Source organism: Helianthus annuus, chromosome 16 (assembly GCF_002127325.2).
Source record: "Helianthus annuus cultivar XRQ/B chromosome 16, HanXRQr2.0-SUNRISE, whole genome shotgun sequence".
Taxonomy (NCBI): domain Eukaryota; kingdom Viridiplantae; phylum Streptophyta; class Magnoliopsida; order Asterales; family Asteraceae; genus Helianthus; species Helianthus annuus.
Window position 1 is genome coordinate 154,825,016 of NC_035448.2, and position 7,239 is coordinate 154,832,254.

The 7,239-nt window shown below is 34.1% G+C and overlaps 3 long non-coding RNA genes across 3 annotated transcripts; all 3 read right to left on the reverse strand.

Annotated features, from left to right (window-relative positions):
- Positions 1 to 330: 330 nt before the first annotated feature.
- Positions 331 to 2,229, reverse strand: LOC110917538. Its single transcript, XR_004884022.1, has 4 exons — positions 2,189 to 2,229; positions 1,364 to 1,442; positions 885 to 960; positions 331 to 667 (listed from the first exon to the last, which is right to left on the reverse strand). It is a non-coding gene; the product is annotated as an uncharacterized LOC110917538 (long non-coding RNA).
- A 2,182-nt stretch (positions 2,230 to 4,411) lies between these two features.
- On the reverse strand, positions 4,412 to 4,726 carry LOC110917540. Its single transcript, XR_002580639.2, has 3 exons — positions 4,683 to 4,726; positions 4,500 to 4,575; positions 4,412 to 4,425 (listed from the first exon to the last, which is right to left on the reverse strand). It is a non-coding gene; the product is annotated as an uncharacterized LOC110917540 (long non-coding RNA).
- A 44-nt stretch (positions 4,727 to 4,770) lies between these two features.
- Positions 4,771 to 6,664, reverse strand: LOC110917539. Its single transcript, XR_002580638.2, has 3 exons — positions 6,393 to 6,664; positions 5,130 to 5,205; positions 4,771 to 5,065 (listed from the first exon to the last, which is right to left on the reverse strand). It is a non-coding gene; the product is annotated as an uncharacterized LOC110917539 (long non-coding RNA).
- Positions 6,665 to 7,239: the final 575 nt, after the last annotated feature.

Sequence of the window (7,239 nt, forward strand, 5' to 3'; positions counted from 1 at the left end):
AGATGTTGTCGAGGAGTCGGGCATGCCACGTTTCTTCCTTTTCTTTTTATTTATGTTGGATTTGGCTGCATTTTTTTATTCTTTTGTTCATCTAAGCTCTTTTAACCATGAAAATACAAAAGGAAGACAAAAGCACACTTTTTCCAACATTAGTACTTAAAAAGGGTTAGTTTTATGCCTCATTTGATGTAATTTATATGTTGCACTAGGTTATATACCCGTGAGCTTCACGGGTTATGGGTTATGTTAAAAAAGTTATATTTACAAAAGAAATTTTTTATATGATTTCTTATGAGTGGATAACCAATCATGTTTGGCAAACATTACCAATAAAGAAAATATACCATACAGTGCATTTATTTTGAGACAACCCGAAAAAGAAATTATTACATATATTTAGAGACCCTGGAAATTAATATATTAGGCTATCGGACCGAGCCCAAACCAATTCCTCTCTGCTGTAAGGCTGTCAACGTGGGTAACCCATTTAAAGCAACCCTCCACGCTAAAAAAATCACTTTCAAAAGAGACCAATTGTTCTGGCAGAAACATAACCCACTACTGAATGCACCAGACCTTTGTAGCTTGTAATGAAGGTTGCAAACAGTAAACTCGCCCGAGCCTTCTAAATAGCACCTCCACCTGTCTGGCCCTGACCCCGTATCCACTGCAGAAAGGGCAGAAGAAAGCCGTTCAATTCAGACACTTTAGCCTCAAAAAATTATTTTCAATCCTTACCCTACCTGATACTGAAACGCTTTTCACTTTCTCAATAGCACTTGTGCTTCTTTGATACCTGCATTATGCAAAGTTATGCAAACAGTTTTAGCATTAATCTTGAATTTATAATTCATTTGTATTAGTTAACTAATTATACAACTTACACATAGGATGTAACTAATATGCAGAGAAGCCAATCTGATTGAGAAGTACATGGTAATGAGCGGGTCGGGTGGTTCCCTAAATAAAAAACAACATATAATCCCATCATCATACGTTTTAAGCAAGTATAAAATTTGTGGTTTGATATATAACACTCACAATGGGTCCACTCTGAGCGCATAAGTAGAAGCCATTGTATTTAAGATGGCAAACTTTATTGTAAAAAATCGTTCATGTAACCAAAGGAAGAGTTCGAAATTTAGTTTTTGTTTGTTTAGTTATCTCAACATCACAACTTTTTAAATAAAAAAAAAATATTAAACCTGGTGGAAGAGTTGGTTTGGAAAAACTTGGTGTGATGTGTTTTTAAAGCCATAATCACCATAAACTTGGGTTCCTATGATTCATCAAAGAACTTGCAAGCCGCCATGACATACTCAAGGTAGATATTAAGCACCTGGTTAAACTAAGACTCACTTACCAGTCTTTGAAAATTATTATATTCTTCGGCTTCAGCTTAGGAGTACTTATATAGAAACCTTCCAATGGCTCTCAGCTCCCTGACATCACAAAACCATTACAACTTAGTAACAATTTATAAATTTTTACCTCGTTAGGCGTAGATAGGTGTGTGAGTTACCAAACCATCCAAAGTTCGTTCAGTCACTTGGGCTAGTTGACAATTCAGAAAAGATGTAGAAAAACAGAAGCTGGGGCGAGTACAGAAAAAAATATAAAAACCTGAAGATCGTGATCGACAACCAGAGGAAAAAACCACGTAAATAATGAGCATCTCTCTCTTTGTCAGTGAAGGCCAGACCTTTGTTATGATGTGGGTATCGCAACAACGAAAATCCACTATATAAACAGAAAGAGTTATTCATAAATTTTAAGTTAAATATATGACTGATGTCATGTACTAAAAGATAAGCGATATATTGAAGTCTTCGCCCTTTGGCATATGGTTAACACATCAAAATTCTCAAAATTTTAATAATAATAAATTAACTAACGGTAAAAGCATTTCCTTGTTCACTTCATGCTCATATGACATACATTCTGAAACTTCCTTCCAACCAGTATACAAATATACATTCTTTTAACATGATATTAACCAAGTAGGAAAATACATTACCTCCTCATATTGTGTATTGCTATTTGTTCATGAAATTCCAAACTTGGAGTTCAATTAATACACATTACACTCTATTCTATGCTTCTCAATCAATATAACAAATATAAGTAAAACTCGATATAAGATCACAAATATACAACCAATATTAGATAGGGGGTGGTATGAACTCACATTGGTTTCTCGTGTTCCTACATTGTGAATCTTCATATCACCTTGTTGACATCCTAAAGTCAAACATCATAAGTATGCATATATTATGCTTAAGTTCAACATTCATTAACCATATAACTAATTTCATGATTTTATCATTTATGCACACTCAGGTTAGGCACAATAATGTTTTATTTTACCCCAAACTAACGTGTAGTAGAGAATATGAACTACCAACTTCTTTAAAAAGTTCATTTGACCAATTAGAGAATATGTTGATACTGCCATGAAAAGATATAATTTTTTTCATAATACAACCTGGTTTCAACTCAAGCCTAGGGATGGCAATGGGTCAGGTTCGGGTCGGGTATTGGTAATCCCATACCTATACCCGGTTGTAAAATCGTGCCTCATACCCGACCCAATACCCATCGGGTATTTGTCGGTAATTATCTGTCGGGTACCGGGTATACCCGCGGATATCAGGTATACCCATTAGTTTGTTAAAAGATATATATTGAGATTTCCAAATACATTTTTTACTATTATAATTATTATATAATTTTATTTATGCAACAACGATTATAAATTAAAAATATACATTACATGCTTATAAATTTTATCATAAATTAATAATAAATTTATAATATTTATACACCTATATCTATATACTTCACAACATACAAAATATAAATACTATCATGAAATACATATGCTAAAAGAAAATATATTTTTTCATATTATGAACATATTAAAATAAATCACTAATAGATAAGGGTTAATGGAAAATATAAATATAAATTAAAAAGTTCGGGTATGTGATCAGGCATATAGTTCGGGTAAACAGATATGTGGTTTTCGGATAATCGGGTCGGGTATCGGGTATACCTGTCCCATTTGTGTCGGGTTTTGGGTCTACCCACCGGGCTCGGATATTTTTGTCATCCATACAATCAGGCCTGACCTTTTGGTCAAAAATCCGTTTTGACCCAATCCCAGTTCGACCTTACTCTCATTCATTAGTAAATCACTTAAATTCAATTTAAGAATAAGGCATGAAGCCTATTAACTTGATAAGAAGTTATAATGTCACTTCGTATATCAATTAATCACAATTTAAATCTAACAATATCATATATTCCATGAAGCTATAAGTTAAAACACATTTTAAATCTATCAATATGATATATCAATTAACAGTCCATATGAAAGCTAAAATATACTTTAAATGTGCACTTTAACTCTCAGAACAAAAAAATTGAGAAAAAAATTACCAGTTCAGTTGCTTCCACATTTATTATCTACTTTGATGGTTGTTTATACATTGTTTGCAAAGATGTATTGCTTTCCAACATGGCATCACAATCATATAAACTATATAAACTGATATTACATAATAAGGTTCCTACTAAAGGGATTTGATTACTTACAAAACTAATGAGATTTATCTCCAAAGCATATTAGCCATGGCTTGCGGGTTGCTGTGATTGAAAGGGATCCTGAGCCCACCACCTGATGATCAAATATAAATAGTGGATTGCTTTTAGTGACTGTAATGAAAATTATAACATTTCAATCACACACACAAAAACCTAAGAATAAAAAACATTAACAAAACATATTCTCATAAGAGCAACTTAGGTCACTTAGACTTATACGCCTTAGCCCATAAACAAAACATTTGTTTCCTCAGCCCACAAATACAAACCATGTATTAAAAAACAATTATAACAAAAAATATAACACTAAGTCTTTGAAATGAATGTTATGGCCATATTTTAACAAATACTATCAATTTTATAAGACAGAGATATAAAGAATTGATAAAATCGAAATGTGATTGTATGGTCGCTTTAAGCCAATAAATTAGAAAAAAAAAGGGATATCATTAGTTAGAGGGATGGTTTGCACATTGATTTCGAATGATACGAATTCACAAGCTTTATATTAAAATATATGTTACAAAATATTAAAAATTAATCTATAAATACGAATACATATATAGGACCCGTGCGGTTCAGTTGGTCACTTTCAACTGTTTGGACTGAGGCCCCAAAGAAGTTAACCGACAAATGAAGCATTTGAACGAACCTGATTCTGTGCAGTAGCAATCGTTGACCAATTCTGCTGGGGTTCTGTTGCAGGTGAATAGTCACTAACAAAAGCAAGTGTTCTTGATTCTTCGGGTACGTTTATCGCAACCGAAGGCGGCAGTTCTCTCATTATCCATAATACAAAAGCTGAAGGTACAGATGAACCTGGAGAAACATGTTGTTATTCCACTATATTTCAACTAAATTAAGGTTTTTTAAGAAAATGTGTCATTGTTTACCTATAAAATAGTATACGATCAGTAGAAGAGAGACATAGATCCCTCTAAAGCTCCGCCAATCACAATGATACAGCACCTACAAAAATTGACATGGGCCCGGCCCGGAAGAGAAACCTTGAGAAACATGAACCCAAGGACAAAAAGTACATACTGGTATATTTGTGAAAAAAGCAACAACCGAACTTGAGGTAAAACAAATAACAGAAACAATGGCAAGTCCAGCAACCTGCAAAAAAAAGAAGAAATTAAGAAAAGATGAAATTAATTCACAGCCCATCAAAGACTTGACATGTTGGTTATTAAATGCATCTAGCAAGTCAACAAATGGACATGTACGAAAAAGCCTAACCGGAAGTTCGATCGCCACCAAAACCCGAGTCTAAGTACCCGGCTCCATTCAGATGACTGACATCCCCCCATGATTTGATGACCTATTTGTCGGGATCCGATAAGTGTAATACATTGACTGTTCAGTATCCTTCCTGCTCGGTGTCCTGTACCTAAAGAAGCCCACTCATGAAGTGCTCTGATCACACCACCATGAGTCACCACCACAACCCGCTCCCCTATCATCTCAACAATCATTAATCTAAGTGAAAACTAAAACAGGAGGGTAAGACAAAATTTTACCTTGGTGTTTACTGCCAATCGCTTGCAATGAATTTGTACAACGTTTATAGAGTTGATTCAGGCTTTCACCACCACCCTGTATAAACAATAAATTGGTGAATGATCTTTTTTTTTCTTTTCTTTGTAAACAAAGAAAACACACCAAGTAAAAAAATAGGCTCTCCTTTTTATTAAAAAAAATCATAGAAAAGCATCAATAACATCTCTTAATTCGGAAATCTATAAGTTTAACCTCTAGGCATACAATGTTTATGTATACCAGCCAATCATTAAAGCCTAATGCAATCGTAATCTCAGATTATTAACACATAAATAATGTGTTATGGGTCAGTTTCTCCCCGACCGAGCTCGTTTCAAGCCTTGTTGACTTAAACCCTTTTTTACCCACTACACAACCCAACCGACCTACCAAATACTTGAAAGTTATATATAAAACACCTAAAACTGGACTCGGCTCGGGAACTTGAGACTTTCTCTGGTGGTTCAACAACTTGATCAATAATGTGATTCTCCTCCACATGTACACTTTCAATCAATAAAAAGATTCGGCATCAACAATAAAAATAAGTATAAAATAATTTAATCGCCCATTGTGTTTGATGACTAATCAAGAATAACATAGTGTAAAGTTAATTCCTATAAACAATCAAAATCAAATTAAAAATATTCATAGAGGATAGAGGAAAAGTACATAATTCAGATAACTTTTAAAAACTAAAAAAAGCATCTAGATTCTTGTTTGCTTAAAATAGACCAAACACTTATGAAAGATAGCAGATTATTTATCATAACACACAAAACTGATAAAAGTACATAAACACAAATCCATAAAAATTTAACCGAATTTGGTTTAAACCATTGCCAAGATAATATCAACTAAGCACACACAATTCATACACCTTTCTTGTTCTAACAGGGCCAGCTTGCAAGTTTAGTTTCATACTTCAATTCAATTTTAAATCAGTCCATAAATTAGATAATTTAAGTCACTTCTAATTGCCTAAAAGATATTTTCTTGTTTGAAATTTGTTCTTTAGAAAGAGCAAACTTCCATCCACTCAATAGATTATGATGTCTAACAAAATCTAATACTTTAATCACACATAACAATAAATGTATAGCACACAACATGAACCCATACTCAAATCTATAATACCCAAAATTCCAAAATCTTTCTAAACACTTATAAACATCGAACTATACATTATCCAGCAAGTGTTCGACGAAATGCCTGAAAGAAAAAACAAAAACAAAAAGGAATACCTGAAACCCGGTTGAAGGAGGTTCAAAACGGCCGAATTAGAAGGTTAGGTAAGGCGGTAGAAGGGACGGTGACAAAAAGGGATACACATAAGTCATTGCATCCTCTTATCATGACTATTAACCACAATAGCATCCACTTATCTCTTGCCGGAACCGGAGCTTGCGACGTCAACCACAGTCGTCACCGTCGTTTTGTTTGCGGCGGAACCCTAAACGTCGCCGCCGTGTCTCTTTCCTGCCTCTCTCTCTCTCTCTGCTGTAATTTCTTTCGAGCCAATAAGCAAAAGAACACTCAAAAACTTACCCTTGAAACTCCTATCAAAACCCAGTTCATCATTGCGCCTTCATCCTTCTTTCAATTATGACAAAATCAATACCTCTCAGCCTCTTGTTCATTTGATTGTAGCCCTCTAAAAGTGATTTAAGGTCTTCAAGATCTGACTAACTTTGCCTTTTAGGGTTTCTCTGGGAGAAGATGAAGATGAAAGAATAGTTAAAGAATAAAGGAGAGAGAAGGAGCTGCTGTAGATTTTAGGGTTTCGAGAATGAAGGAGAGAGAAGGGGGAAGAGAGCAACAAAAGGACTTTTCGAAGAGAGACACGTGATTTGAAATTTGAATGAAAATTTTGAAGCCTGATTTGACCGCCCAAACATTTCAGCAAGTTTGAAACATTAATTAATATACATAAAAATTGCAAATTCTCACAAAATTACACATAGGAAAGTATGACGTGGATTGGCTAGAAATTTGACAGCTAAGATCAGATTAATGGGGAGGCCTTCAAATGTTGACACCTAGGATTTATCACCTTTGGTTTATTATAATAGAGAGATTTTACACACATCA